The following is a 16,624-nucleotide window of genomic DNA, read 5'->3' as shown; positions in this document are numbered from 1 at the left end:
AACCTTTATCCTTAGCAAGCCATGTCGGCTGCCCTACTGATCACAATGCACTGAACACAGCATTCAGGAAGATCGACCGCCCGTACCCTAAAAAGTATTCTGCGGTTTTGCGAAAAGTTTGGCACACCCTCTGCCTAGAACTCCAGAGCAGTTCCTTTTGGCCTTTTTCAGACTCTATAACAGAAAAAGTCCATCTGAGCATTTGTCACTTCGGGCTCGTTAAAACATCGAATGAGACTAGAGTCATCTTTAGCTTTTTCTCGACTCTTTAAAAGTGAAAAAGCAAGTTGTGTCTAAAAGCGTCTAAAAAATTCATTTAATTCGGAAACACATTTTCCCCTTTGTATTTTGGTTGATCGAGTAATCCACAATCGTGGAAGAAAGTCAATTGAAACCCCGTCGTTCACGGAGGCTTACGAGTCAACCGTCTTTAAGATCTCGTGTGCTCCTCCTGATCTCCTCCTCCATAAGATCCGACAATAGTCGTTCCCAATCCAGTAGTTTCTCCCTTCCATTCATAGAGTCCTGGTAGCTATTCCAACTCTTTGGAAGGCCAAGGAGAGCGAGGCTCACCATATCATCATCGGCAGTAGTTATTCCCACACTACCAAGCTCATCTTTGTAGGTTGTGAGCTTGTTTAGATATGTGGAAATAGTATCACCCTTCTCCATCTTGATTCTTCGAAGCTTATCCTTGAATGCCAATTTCCTCTGGTTGCTACTGTTCTAGTAGAGGTCCTTCAATGTATTCCACATTAAAAATGGAGTATCCTTCCCATGGAGACTCGAGACAATATGGTCTCGAACTCCCTCAAGGATAATCTGTCTCACCTTTGCCAGACACTTCTTCCACTCAGCTAACTCTTGTGCATTAGTTGAAGTTGGTTTTGGAATTTCTTGATATTCCTTCAAGCCATTGTCTTCTAATACAACCTCCATTCTATATTTCCATGCTATGTAATTCGAGCTACCTTCCAAGGCATACTTGAGTCTGAAGCCATAGAATTCCATTGGCCAACCTTGAAGTATGATATGAATTCAATTTGCACCTACCACCTCGAACTTCAAACTTCGAATTCTCTTCTCAATATAATGTTCACAGCTCTGATACCATGCAGAAAATCTGTGATAGGTTAACTCGATATTGCAAAATAAATTAGAGCAGAATACTATAACCTACTTCTACTATCAATTTGCGGAAGCTTAAAGATTGAGCTGAACAATATAACCAGAAGAAGAAGAATCAATGGCACAATAATATGAAAATACTTTGGGGAAAGTCTCAGATAAAAACCCCACACTATTGTATTATCATACATGGTGGAAATACATAGGAATTATACAAATCCTTAGCTCTCATAGCTAGCCAGCTCTCAGTACAATCCTCACAGATGCTCATAGGCAATCTTGGCTTCTCTCCAGCCTTCCTCTATACCCTCCAAGCTCCTATTTCCTTCGTTGTTCCTTGTGGATTATTAGCCTATTACCAAGTGGAAAACCAAGCCTTCAAAACTGCGCAATCCTCAAGGATGAATCCTTGACTGCATGCATGAGTTTTCTCCATGAGAAAACAAATGCAACTGATATTACACTATCCTTGAACATTAATCTCAACTGGGTCTTTCTGAGAATAGACATGCATGAGTTTCTGATGAGGGAATCTTCAATTAACTAGAGTGGCACTAGTTGAGTGCATTAATGCATCAACTGACTGTTAACTCACTATTAGTTCCTCAAACAGTTTGGAACTAATTTAACTGGACTTAACTCAGTAAACTGAGTTAACTAATTACAACTCAAATATAACTCAATCTTATCTCGTTAATTTAAGGGATAACTCTTACATGACTTCATAAAGACTTTTAACTTGAATTCTCCAACTAATTAATTTAAAATAAATTAATTAATTATTTCCAAGTAGCTGTTAAGACTAAATTCGATTTTAATTCACAATTTAATACAAGGACAAATTAAATTGGAATATTCTTGTTGCCATATTTCAACAGGAAGTTGAGGACAAAGAGGCTGATTACTAGGAGGAATACTAGAGGGAAATTGGAGATTTTGTTGTGGCATTCACTAGGGAAGCTTCCCAAGAGGAGAAGGTCCATGCTAGTTTGAAGCCTACGAGGAACTTGAACTATATTGAGGATCCCATTGCTACCAGGGTGGAAGCTGGTACTGGGGCCACATAGGTGGATAAGGCATGGACTGGGGACCCATATTAAAATTACTAAAATATTGAGATGGATCCAGGAAATACGTTGATTTCCCATTGATGTCTGAGATTTCAATGGATTTTTAGGTCCCGTAATGTACAACTGCTCCATATCTTCGCCCATCCCTTAAAAAATTTCTTTCAATCCTGGCAAGGATGGGCATGAACTTGTTGCATGATTCAGCCCACAGATTGGACATTCCTCTACATAGTTCAATGGGCATTCCATCTATGGGTGTTTCTTCCTACACTTTGGGAAAAATATAGCCATATTTCTTTCCAATTCCAGTTGTTTATGTTTTACCTACATTGTGTCCATTTGTTCAGACAGGGTACTCAGGATGTCAATCCTCAAGCTGTCTCGTAGATTTCCAATTTCTGCTTTTGTGACACCCACCAGATACTTTCGTTGACCAAATCCATTTTTTATTCCTTGCAACTCCCCTTGAGCACTGAATGCACAACTCATATATGGTGTTGAAGTTCTCTTTTGATATATCTCCCTTTCCGAGTATTTTTAACAATTCCAAAGACTCCTCTTGAAGGGGCTAGAGAAGGATAATTTTCAAAATATCCTTATCCACGTCAGAGTGACCTAATATCTGCAATGTGTGTTTAAAATGTTCCAAATAGTCTTCCATATTTTCATCCTCTTTCTGTGTAAACTTGAATAGTTCTTCGTTAATATCCTGTGATTTATAGTAATCCTGATACTTCTCCAGGAAAGCAATTTTCATCTCCTCCCATGTCGAAATAGTCCTTCCCCCAAGACCCATAAACCATCACAGGGTTGTCCCCTTTAGTGTAGCAGGGAATATTTTCAATTTCTAAGCATCCGTTATATAATCATATCCCTGACACACAATGTCAAATTCAAACAAGAACGTGTCAGGATATTCTAAAGTAAGCCCATGAGAGCTAGGTAAAGTTGTTAAAGGTATGGGCTTTGTTGGTGCGCCAGTCCCGATATCCCAAATTGTGAAGTCAATAGTGGAGGTTGTAGGTGCCTTGAATATCCTCCAATAATCACTTGATATTTCAGCAGGCTCTGTAGGAAATGATGGAAGGGCTCTTATCACAGGGGTTTGAGTTGCTTTAACAACACTCCCTCTATACCTTAGTGATCGAAGTGCCCCTACAACTTCTTTCTCTCTATCACAATGGCTTGGCCCTTCAAACCTCCTCTCTACAACGTCTTCTTCCCTATTGGAATGGGCTAGCCCCTCGGATGTTCTTCTTGCAACTTCTTCTTCTTCTTCTATTACTAGCAACGGTACCCCTTTATCAGGTTTACTGTTGCTTGTCTCTTCAACTGTTGGAAGGGTCTACTGTATTGAATCAACAGGGAGTGTTGTGGATAGCACTGGCTGATCTATAGATTGTCCTTATGATCTTGTCTGCATACTCGACCTCATAGCAACATGAGAATATGCCTCTGATTCAACTTTTGCAATGATTTGTTGGATATAAGTATTCCTTCCAAAATCATGTCCTCCCTTCTTTGGGGCTCTTCCTCTGCCCCTTTTATTTGAATCTTTGTTCATGCAAGTTGGTGTGATGAAAATTTCGATACCATCATAATGCTCAAGACCTGGAGCAGGGTGTCAAAAGACCATTCCCTCCCCAAGATGAGAGATCAAGCGGAAAGGAAAACAACTAAAGAAAAAGAAACCTAGGGTTCAGGGCCTGGAGCAAGGTGTCAAAGGACCCTTCCCTCCCCAGGACAAGAAACCAAACAAGAAAAGAATGCACAAAAGGAAATCCAAAGCTCGAGACCTGGAGCAGGGCGTTAAAGGACCATTCCCTCCCTAGGACAAGAGATTGGTTTTTCCAAAATCAAAACAAACAAAAATGCAGAATAAATTTAAGCTCAGGACCTGAAGTAGGGTGTCAAAAGACCATTCCCTCCCTAGGATGAGAGATTGGGCCTAAAGATAAAAATGAAAAATAGAAGAAAACAACAAAACAAAGAAATGACTATGCTCAGGACCTGGAGCAGAGTGAGAAAACTCCTTCTCTCCCCAGGACGAGAGATTGACCCTCTAGTCGATACAGATTGTGTCTTGCACCTTGTTAGCCTTCCCCGGCAATGGCACCAAAATGTTGGTGTCCAGGTATGAAAAAAAAATTCAACCCTTTTCCTACATTAATTCATCAATCCAGGTGTGTACACTTTTTAAGGTAACGTGCAAGGTATATGCAGGAGCAAGGTTACAATCTTACATCAACCAAGGGTTCGTGATTAAGAAATCAAAGCATCGATGTAACAGTAATGGAAACTAAACTGCAGAGATTAAAAATGCATTCACAACAATCTATGGAAATCTGTAACAACAATAAAGAAATAAATATCGATTATAAACAACACACATAAAAGGAAACATACAACACCTGATCAGAAGAGTGGGCCCAACTCTCTGATCAGGCTACGTTCACTCACAACGATCCATATTTTATACAATACAGGTGTGATAACATCTTCCCCAAAACCTGGGAACTACATGCCCAAAAATATACATCAGTTCAAAACAGCACTAGTGCCGAGAGAGCGAGAACATAAATGATCCAAAATAGATTGGAAACAATTGCAAGTTGGTTATGTTGTTTTAGTGCTGCCAAACGACTATTGTGAATCGTGGACCTGCCGTTATATGCTGGGAGATCAACACCTGTTCTCCGGAATCTGTGGACATAACAAGTTTTAGTGGTTCGCATAGGAAAAACCCTCATGACTTTACTTCATTAATTAAATATTCCAAGAGACAAAGAAAGGAGGGTTACCTCATAGGTTTACCATAGTAGATACATGTTAATGAGTGCAAAAAGGATGAAAAAATGAATGGAAATGTAGGGAAAAGGTAAGCAGATTTGGTGCCCAACATCTTGGCAAATATTTTACTAGCATTGAAGTTTCAAGTCCCTACCTAATGGTTATGAAAGATGTGAAAAGTGGGTGGAAGGAAAACTAGTTACATAGAAGATACTCAATATATTCAGTCGAAGACTAAATTAGAAGTGAATCTTGAAAACATTTATAGCCTATAAATGACCTATAATTATCAAACCTAAAATATGAAATTACACCAAATATTAATTTCTCACCTTGTGAATCATGTAAATCTATTGTGACAACATAAAAATATGCCTCTAAAAGATTGATTTGCATGCCAAAAAGTAAAAAACAATGAGTATATATGATGCAATTATGAATAATGAGCTACATGCTTGAATCCTACTGGCTATGGGGTCTAGAAAACTAATTGGGAATGCTTCTCGTTATTAATTAATTCAAGATGTCAAAATACAATGATCAATAATAATGATCTTGAAATGTAACCACTAAACAAATGTTAAAATTGTAAGCACAAAGTTTGGCTAATATCTATTACACCAACAAAATATCCAAGGGGCATTCAAACACTTCCAAATCCACACCAAGCACGAGTATCCAAAGATGCAATTTCATGGATACAAGAAAAGAACTCTCTACCTCTCAATGATAACTATGTCCTCCCACAAGTACTTCGATTAGCAAAGGGGCGTGAAGACAATAATCTCAAAGAAAAAACAGCTACACAATACAAAAATACACTTCATCTCCCCTCTAACTTTATTATGTTGATAGGTATTCCCTTTTGAAATTGTCCATCATCGATTTTCATCTACCCTTTTGTTGTCCACCATTGATATGAGCAAGCAATTGTCAACCAGAACGGTGGTTCAAGCAACAATTATTAGTCAGGAATCCACACAAGTGCGAGACAGTTGCAATCTTGAACACATTTCCTCCTTGTCGCCATCCATGCTTGAAGTTGAATGTTGTTGCCTACAATACCCAAACAATATCTTCACAAATATTCAATGTGACATCATGATGGAGGTGGAAGAGGTGGCTTTTTCTTTCATACGGCAACAAGCTCTACCATATTCTTGTCTGTGATGAGATGTATAGATTCTTGGAAATGTTGTCGAAGGAAGACCAGGGAAAGGCATCACGAAGCTGAGGGGAAATGAAGGCATCGAAGGTGAGCTACGTAGTGATGGTGAATTGCATGTGCATACTTGGGATCTGAAGTTTCATTGCACCTACAAGGGATGCAAGAAATTTTTTTAGAAAGTTCTCCGGAAAATCGATGGTAAGAAGTGTCATGCTCTGGCATGTTTGCATATAGTTAGTTTTTTTTGTTTTGTTTAGATCATGTGTTTGAAGCTAGTTATAGATATTCAACAACCATATGGGTTGTTGTTGTAGTGTGTACACTATCACTATCGATGCCATAGAGAAGAAGGTGATTATTTAGGGATTTGTGACTTATGTTGATGTGTTGTTAAAGAAGTTGCTGGAATCTAGGAAGCATGGAGATTTGTGGGTAGTGGCAGGCTGCACACTTGGAATTATAGAAGGTTTTGAGTCCTTTCTATTTTATTTATTATCGTTTCTTTTTATCACAATTTTTTTGGTGCAAGATTGAGGTAACAAGAGTCCAACAAACAAGAGGAGCCAATATTGATGATTTTATTACCCTTACATTATAAAAACGCAGAGAATGGAGAAAGATGTTGAGATTGATGAAAACACTCAACTACTCAAGTATCTGGAGATGATAAGATCTTATACCTGATCACATTCCCAATATAGTGGATGAAAAATGTCTCGCTCGTTCTCAAGATGAATGACACCCTTTCTGTTGCAAGGCAAAAAGTTTTTGGAGCAATTTGGTTTGTTCATGAGAAATGAAGATCAAGAGGAGGAAGAGGCTACTACTAATGGAATAGTTGTTGGAAATGGTGTTGAAGGTGAAATAGATTAGTTGAGCAGACAGTATATTATTTTATTGCTTTATTATTTTTGTGAGAGGGTGAAGTCATTCGGACTTGAAGTCCCTTCTTGTTTTGAGACTCATAAGTATAGTGAAAGAGTTAGTAGTGGGTACATAGAGTGTGATATAGTGTTCAAATGTGAAGCCTAAACTTTGTTTTATTAACATATTACATTTTCTGCTTGATTGGGATTTAAGAGAAATGGACATTCCACTCTTGCCATAGATTTCTTGGGCTTGAGAAGTTCATTTAGCTGAAGCCACTCATGGTAACATCAAAATTTTGCTTAGATGGGATAATGAAGAGAAAAACAAAGTTCATATTCTAGGGGAAAATTCATATAGTTTTCTGATATTTGCCCATAAATGTTGCATTTGTACCTATTTTTAGTGCTCATTTTTAGAATATATACACTACCCACATTGAAGATATTTAACCTAAAACACAAAAATCATATATAGTCAAATTCCTTAAATGACTAAATGCGTAAAAATTTCACTTGGCATTTCATCATTGCAGATGTGTGTTTTAAGAGAAACTGAATGATCAAGTAGGAAATAAGCATGCAAAGGAATATATATTTTAATTAAATAAGTGGCATTAAAAAAATAATAAGTTGATTAGTATTTTCAAGAATGCATGTGTGTATCAAGAAATACAAAGAGGTATGGTTTAGTGTGCAGTTTACCTGGACCCTGTATAAGGTCAATGCTTTGCCCAACAAGCTCAGTTGATGTGGGATAGTACAAAATGGTGACTCTAAACTTATGCAATCATCTTCTGGCAATATTGGCCTTACTCTACAAAATACCCTAACATTTCCTATTAGTTCCTAAAATGCATAGGTCAAACACATTAGTTTGATATAAAAGAAACATAAAGATAACTATAAATGAGGTCAAAAATATATGCTTGCAAATTACCAAGATAGTGTTGTGAAACTTTCTTCTTAGAAGCTCTCCAAAATTTTCAAGTGTAGCTTCTTCAAGGTGTTTTCACAAATCTTCAATTGTTTGCTTTTGTTCGCCACCTATGGATTTGTATTGTAAATGAGATGATTTTGCTATCTACATGCATAAGTAAATTGTGACTAGAATGCACCCATTTCATCATAATAAAATGAAATTCTTTATTCAAAAGATTAAGTATTTCGAACAATATTTTGTAAATGTCTTGAACATTGGCTTACCTCTAGCTTTTGATTTGCAATTTCAAGCTTTATGCATAAGTTTATGATATGTTCATTCTACGAAGAAAAAATTTCCTACAGAATAAAACCATTATTGTTTAGATATGGCATTTTTTGATGATGAAAAAGACCAACTTTTACAGTCATAAATGTCACCAGTTCACCCTCATAAGCTTACCTCTAAAGATGTTGTTTTGGTAGCAAGTTGTTCAAGCTCTGCAGCAGACTTGCCAGTGCATTCCCTATATTTTGCAACCTTGGATGTTAAATTATGCACTTGTGCAACCTGTTGATCTCTATCATCTATAGCTTGTTGAAGATAGGCACGAAGATGATAAATATCCTCCATAAGTGTTTTTTTCTGCTTTAGAGTTTCATGTTGGATGGCTTGGATTACCAAAGAACATCATTTGCTAACACTTCTTGAAACTTGACATTCAAGATACCTTTTCAAATTGCTTAGTGAGTTAAAACAAATGATAGTTTGGCAATAAATTATTAAATCAATAGAGAGAAACCTAGGTTATGTCATGATTTCTTATGACATGACATAAATTCAACTAACATTAACACCTACTTAATCTACTTGAAGACTCAAAAGCTACCATGAAGAAGAAAGCAGGACAAATATCCTCCTAATTTATATTTATGCAAGTAAAAGAAGCACTTACTCAAAAGTCTATTTAAATAAGTTCTGAAGATCTACATATACAACAAAAAGAATCATTAAGTTTGAAACCTATTCTTTAATATGTCATGTTGAAAACCATGAGAGGCACCTTTTAAACAAACAATTGAAACCTCTAAGCAGGTCTTTGCTCTATTCTAACCTTCTGTTAAAAATATCTTCAAATGAACAAATAAATAATGTGTGCTCAACACATGGATTCATTTAAGCATTAGTTTTCTAGGGTACGAAAAACGTTGAATATACATATTATCGAAAGTACAAAGAACTCACTCTAGCATTAACAAGCTAATCATGAATAGTTGTTGAATGACCTCTCAAACTACTTAAAGTTTCCAATATAGTTGTTTTTTTATTTCTAGATATGATAAATAGTCTCTGCATTAGATGCAACATCACTTTGAAGCTTTCTATTGTATTTCTATAAACTAGCATTGTACTGTTGCAATCACTTATTGATATCCTAAAGAGATGCACATGTTTCCATATACATATTACTCATTACATTGTAAATATGTATATTTTGTAAATGATACAAAAAAGGAACTTGAGTTCCCTTGATGCATGAACTAGTTGAGTCAAATATAAATGACTATACCTATTCATTTTCACTTCACACCTCCTCCTCAGCTTTATCAATCTCTTCAGACAATTAACTATTCATTTTTTCAACTACCTGTTGTGCTTCTCTCTTTTTTCTGACATTCAATTATAGCCTGTAATAAGATAATTATCCTATCATAAGCTAAACATTTCAGAGAAACAATGGTTTGACAAATTCAGGTGACCCATTAAATATACATAACCCCATTTTCAATAGCTAAAATCTTATCAATGAATATACATAAATCCCTTTTCAAAAAATAGTATTTATTAGTAAATATGCATAAACCCATCTCTGACTATATTATGATTAAGAAATACAAAGGTTTAGTTGGTGACTTCTTTAGTCGTTCACTAGGGTTCCAATATCCCAAAGGATATGTTCTTAAGTGTTGCCCCTCGTGGACCATTTCACCATGCACAAATTGGAATGTCTGTTATTCTTTCAATCTAACATGTAGAGGAATCACTTTCATGAAATAAAGAGATAAAAGGAAGATGAATAGTGTCATTTTCAACTTTGGCTTTTGAGAGTATGTCTTGTGAAGAACATAATGCATTCGTGAGGTCAAGAATAGTCATATGTAACTCTTGCTCCCGGTTTTGAAATCCTCCTCTAATATCACAAATAACTCGTTATAAAGGCAAGGTATTTCTCCACAAAAAAAATATTTATATCAATCAAGAGGTTGTAGAGGATAACTGCACTATATGTGGGGTTGATCAGTATATTAGATCATACAAAAAAAAATCCTCTGAAACTACAAAAAGAAGCTTGTAGTGCATCATATTAAAAGGTAGATGTTCTAGGTTGCCTTACATGTGGCCTATTTTACATGGACACTTAAAAGTGTAATAACATAGAAAAATGGAGAAATTAACCATATACATGGGTGCACACCTTGACTGTTTTCTATATAATGAGAGTTTTTCTTCTTAATTTCCATTGATCCTTCCCCTTATGGACTGTATCATCTTCTTTGAGTTCATCTTGGATCAAATTCTTTGTATCCATGTTGTTTAAGGTGATGTCCTTATGAAGAATGAGCATCTGGAATGAAAATCCATAGCCATATTGTTTAAGGAAATGTCCTTACTAAGAATCAACATCTGGAATGCAAAGCCATCTTACATTATGCTTTAAAGATGCCCATTTTCCCCTTTTGTTGAACTAACAAACTCATGATATTTTCATGTTGAGAAATGGAATGGTTAGATTTCACTGATACACTTGGGTTCACCACCTAGCCAATGTTCTACTCGTGTTCACCACAACAAATAAATATAAATACAATAATCTAAAAAAATATTTTCTTTACTAATCATTGTCCATATCTATATCTATATATATATATATATATATATATATATATATATATATATAGATATATATATATAGATATATATATATATATATATAGATATATATATATATAGATATATATATATATAGATATATATATATATATATATATATATATATATATATATATATATATATATATATATATATATATATATATATATATTAAAAACCTTAAATTTAATGTATAAATTAAATTTAATATATAATTTTCTTGATTATGGTAACCAAAGTGCAAAATTTACAATTTAACAATCCTATCGGCATCTCTTTGCACCTTTTTGGGCAATTTCTAGTAGAATAGATCCAGGGGAATAAAAAAAAGATCCATAAAGAATAGGAATAGAGTGAGCAAAATAAATATGATAAGAAAGAAAAAACCAACAACGAAATCTATTAATTTGAACATGTGTCCACATAAACTCAAAGATTAGATGAAACAAAAGAACCCAGCATGATTGCTTATGCACTTGATAAAATGGGATTTACTTCTTTAGTAAAAAGGAAGAAAATCCCACCCTCTTTTATATTGTCCTCTAGAAGAAATCATATATGTAAGGCATTGGGGTTTTGTACTACACTCTATGCTTACTCTCCAACATTAAATTAATGGTTCCCAAATCTATTTCTAAATATGGCTAATTTGTTTGAGTTTGTGCCAAACCTAGTCAAATATTGCCAAGTTCCACCAAGAAGAAATGACCTTAATTATGTTTGCATAAGCTATTCAATAAGCTTAACCCAAGATTTTGAAAAGGAAGCCTGATGGAGATGAATGCTCTGGCATATTTTGAAAAAGATTCTAGGCCTCCCCCAAGTGACTTTGGAGGTTGTAATGAAGAGGGCAGAGAGGAATATTTCTAAATGGGTGATCAAGCCCATGGTATTAACACCCAAATTTTAGATCTACACCAAGGTATTAGTTACTAATTGTTAGCCAGCTCCAAAACCTACACTGTCACATATAAAGTCTCAAATTCCAATTAGGGCAAGCTTGGTGGTATGCAAAAAGTAATTCCCATTGTCACTGCAGTATTCACCTCTCTTACTTCATAGCTAGAGGCTTTCTAGCTATAGGGGGTTTCCCATCATTTCTTATATGCAATTTTAGTTCAAATGAAATACGTTAGATCATAGAACAAGGGTTTGAATATCGATGATTAATAAGATGGATCTCAATTAGGACAAGTCCTTGCTCATTCGGTGATGGATTCCTTTATTTGCACGTAGATGCTCGAGTTCTTACAAATGATGGAAAATTTATGTAGTGAATTCTAATTATAAGAATATATCCTATACTCAAATCAACAAAGTTTATGTATTAATGTGGAATAAAAATGTTTGGGATGAACCAAATTTCACTTCAAACCATAATCATCAATGGATCATGTAAGCAAAATAACTAAGTGCTTGATTAACCAAAGCTTCATAACAGAGTAGTCTGAACACGATATCATGGATTGTTTTAAGCATACAAATAGTAGTAGAGGATACACAATGAATCATGACTCCTACTCTTGCTCTACTCAAAAGTATCAAGGGAAAGAAGTCTATTGCATGAATATAGATACAAACTAATCAATAACAACTTATGGTTGCAACATTAACACACAGGCTCGATCTATAGAAAGTGGAAAAGTATGAATGGCACAAGCATGGCTACCCAGATGTTGTACTGCCCTCAAAGATCATTTCTGGTCTTATTTCCAACTCTAGGGGGTTTAAACCCCAAAACATCCATTCCCCTAAGGAAGAATTTCCTCCCCCTATTTATATATTTTACAATATCCTCAATGTAATATTGTTTTAACAAAATATAAAATGATTATTTAATTTCTAATATTGACCATTTAGCAAAGTGAGAGTTTATTTTCCAATAAATATATATTATCCCTTTATAAGTCATAGATGATCATCATTCCTCTCATCCATTGGTAATCAAGGAAGTAATTTGCAACTCTCAACATTAATCTCTTTTACAATGTCAAAGGTGACAATCCTCCTAGGACTTAATCATTAAAAGAAAAGTTCCCAAATCATTAAGTATCCTACCATGCAACATGCCATATTTGAGTTTGGAAAACTCAAACTTGATCCCCAATATCATGCTTGCAGGTCTTTGGAATGGATAATTTTCCAGGTTATCCTCTATTATCATTTTTTTCATGCCATGTCTGAGGGGACACCAACTCATATTGCTCACCAACATCATCTCCTACCTTGATTTATTCTCCCATGGGCTATTGCGGGTGTGAACACCCTAGGGTCTTAAGTTGAAAACCCTAACAAAGCGAAGAGAAAACAGTAGCAAGAAATGCTCAGACAAACAATCTGAATGCTTATTCTACTAAACTGGGAAGAAGTGTCCTTACCCGTAGGTCCTATGTTTGGGTAGATCTCGTAGGGTGCAAACCTTTTGTTTCTCCTGATGCCTTTGAAACCTGTAAATTATTCAGCAAAGCATATACAATAGTAGAAACATAAATCATATTCATGATATATATGTTAGGTCATATAAATGAAAGAACAATTACGAACTAATACAAGATTTATAAACAAATCACAATATAGATCAATTCATAAACATGATTAATATCACGAACATAAGAACATTTAGTTATTGATGTAAGCTACAAGAAAGGTGGAAAAATGCAACCTGAGTCTTCTTCCAGCTCCAAGTGGAACTGATCCTCCGTCCTTTCTCAGCCTTAGCAATCTTCCTCCATCATTATACACAAGGATATCACAAGAGGGATGAAGGATATCTCAAAAGAGGAAACAAGGGTTTCCTAAAGCTTTGGGGAGTTGCAGGAGGCACAAGGATTTCGGCATACTCGATTAGGGATCAATCAACTATAATATCAATAGTTCATTTCTTCTCGCCTAAGGCCTTCCCATGGAGGTTTATTTATACTTCTCCAAATTAGTTTTTTTTAGTTGGGAAACAGTTGGGCCATGGGCTATAGTAGGTGAGTAATAGGTAAAACCCGTAATCGCCACTTGAAATTAAGGAGATTTATTATTTTTAAGTGTTTTAACACATGTATGTGGGTTGGGTATATGCTAACCTGTGTGTACATGCTTTTATCACAAGGAAAACTAACATAGAGGAAATAAAACACTGTGTTTTATATTTTGGACGAATTCTGGAAAGGAAGGGTTTCCCTAAGCCATAATCAAAGCATTAGATCTACCAAGAGTGGTAAATGGTGCTATAAAAGATGCCCCATAATATATGAGGTCAGAAGGGGTACATGATGGCTGAAATGTATTAAGTGTATAGAAGGAATCATGCCGAGACCGAGGTGGAGTTCACAAGAATTCAGACTGCCAAGCCAACGAAAGAGATTAGAAATAAAATGTTGTCTGAGGTAGGCATACCCATTCTCAAAGATAGTAAAGCATGTTTGATGTCAAGTAAAAAAGTGGATCCAATATGCATACAAGTATAAAGGAATTGAAAATACATAATGGATCATCCAATCATATCCAATTAAGTACATGTCTAAACATCACATATAAAGATCTGATCAATGATGTTGAAGTATGAAGCCGATCGCTGAAGTCATAAAGCTAATCCAAAAAGTACTAAGTCAAATGGTGGAATAAATGGTACTACGCTGCAACTCGAGTACAACCATATAGGATGTCGCTGTAAGGAACTACGACATATAAGGTGGATGGTGTCAACTAGCAGAAACATGATAAAATGACAAGTGAACCAAGAAATATTGATGCAAACCTGAGGTCTTCACCGACCGTCGTCGTACATTTCTACACAATGGGAATAAATGATCTGAATTCGACCATGTGAGAAATCGTTTGATTACCAATCATTGATGTATACCGTTAACAAATGTGAGACTTCTCATCGATAATGATAATGAGAGCCAAGGTACCCAGTACAATATAGCAAGTGTGAATAAATGAGTTGTAGTCGAACACTTGGAAGAATCTATCAATCAGGAGACATTGATGTTTTCCCACTATCAATAGTGAAGGAGTCTGCCACTGATGACTAGAAACCCTAAGGTACTTCCGAATGGACTGTAGATCTCTTTCCCAAAGCAATGAGCTGAGGTCGATGGGAAAATATTTGCTAGAAGGAAGTCATTAAGGCATCCTTCATCAATCTAGCGCGAGTGTAACCCATAGATCAATAATGTGGAAGGAATCAGAGGAATAAAGATATAATAACCCAACCAAAGCACGTTTCTGGTGTACACAAGATGTGGCTAGCACACGATAGAAACCCTCTGAACCAACCAATAATGAAAGTTGTCACAGAGGCGAGGAATCCACCAATAGGGTCAAATGGAAACTAAGGCACTGCACGAATCCCAATGTGTGATAATGAAAGCTGATTTTGAACACAAGGGAAACCACTTAGTCAAAGACCCATGAAAATGATTGATTCTGAGCACAAGGTGACCCATCAGTATTGAAAATAGGGCGAGGGTGTGGCTCTAGATCTGCCCTTAGAGCAATTTGTCGTAGTCGATAAGAGAAAGACCTACCAGCAAGAAATCAATGGAGACCTTCTCAAACCAGCACAAGCAAAGGACCAAATAGCTAATTTGATAACAAACATGACTCTGAAAACTAGGGATGTCCAACTGAAAAATAGGTCAAGGGACATCAGGGAAAGACCGACTCAGGTTTACTTCCCTTGAATAAAAGCACGACTCAACTTTGACTACATGGCAGCATATGATAACTTTGTATAAGTTTTTCATGTAGGAGGCATAAGAAAACTCTCCATATGATTAGAAGAGATAACCAATCGGAGGAGTAATGACTCAGTAACAAGGTTAAGGCTCTCCTAAGTCAAACTAAAACCAATCTCAGTGGAGGAAAGACTTACTTTTTGAGTGCTTTTCTCAAGGGTGACACAACTGACTCTAGCTACCATCAATTATGGAAATAATGTCTTGTCCCTGCTCTTTTTGGGATATATAAATTTTTTGTCTTTTTAATATATGTGAAGCCTGAAAAGGAATAAAAGAATGTTATAGCACAGTGGAAAGAATGAGGGTTGAAAAAGCATATGCTCTAGCTCTTGGGAGGGGAACATTCCTATGCTCAATGCAAGGTGACGAAATTGGTCATTGACTTTCATAGGAATGTTGTTTCCATGAGTAAAAAGGTGTGTCAAGCTATAGAGGCTAAGTGATTTCAAGGTTGATTTCGCAGAAGACCTGGTCAAAAGGTGGCTTAAACACGAGTCCCAGTGAAGCTGGCTAAATGCCAAAAGGTACAAATGGTCAGCATGCAATGTAGCAGTACAACTTAACACAAAGGAGCCTCTAGGGTATAAAGCCAGAAAATAGCGAAGAAGAAGGAGAATGAGGCTTCATCGCAAAAGTCATCGCAGGACTAAAGAGGACTCCCGAGCGTAAGAACAAAAGTTCAGTATGGGTGTCAAGTGACAAATATGTACTATCTAGGGTGCCCATGATAAGGTAGGCTCTACCACACAAGTCATGACACTTCTAAGCAATGAGAAGGTTCTGCATCATATCTTGGTGGAGTTGATCCTAAGGCCAAAATGGAAAAGGAAACTGATAAATGCACAATGCAAGTGAAAATCCTATCCTATATGCTAGTTTCGAGAACCAATACCTTTCATATCAGATCAACAATAAAAATGTTCAAAGGAAAATTCTTCCAAGTTCTGTAGACATAAATAGGAACACTAGAAAAGAAGTTGATACATCCCATATATAAACTTTAGATAAAATA

The sequence above is a fragment of the Pinus tabuliformis genome, chromosome 4_2 (assembly GCF_031772625.1).
Source record: "Pinus tabuliformis cultivar Carrire ecotype Pingquan chromosome 4_2, CPIR1, whole genome shotgun sequence".
Taxonomy (NCBI): domain Eukaryota; kingdom Viridiplantae; phylum Streptophyta; class Pinopsida; order Pinales; family Pinaceae; genus Pinus; species Pinus tabuliformis.
Note: the sequence above shows the minus strand (reverse complement) of the source record.